Below are 249 nucleotides of genomic sequence, written 5' to 3'. Positions count from 1 at the left end.
GGGGGGGTGGGAGGGAGTTACCAACAAAAAATTTCCTGTTCCATTCTATTGATTTAGTTATGTTATGTATTTTTAAAAATCTATTTCCAATTATACAAAGATGTTCCCTCAAAATATAACCACCCAGCAAATGTATAAGAGCACAATAAAATTAAAATGTCAGTAAAAAAAAAATGTAAGTCACCGGGTTATGTGAGTGTCTGATAACCATGAAAAGGAATTGCAAAGAATCTTGATACTAGGTCTTAA

This window comes from Penaeus monodon, chromosome 27 (genome assembly GCF_015228065.2).
Source record: "Penaeus monodon isolate SGIC_2016 chromosome 27, NSTDA_Pmon_1, whole genome shotgun sequence".
In the NCBI taxonomy this organism is placed as follows: Eukaryota; Metazoa; Arthropoda; class Malacostraca; order Decapoda; family Penaeidae; genus Penaeus; species Penaeus monodon.
The sequence above is the reverse complement of the archived record's forward strand: the minus strand, read 5'-3'. Positions refer to the sequence as shown.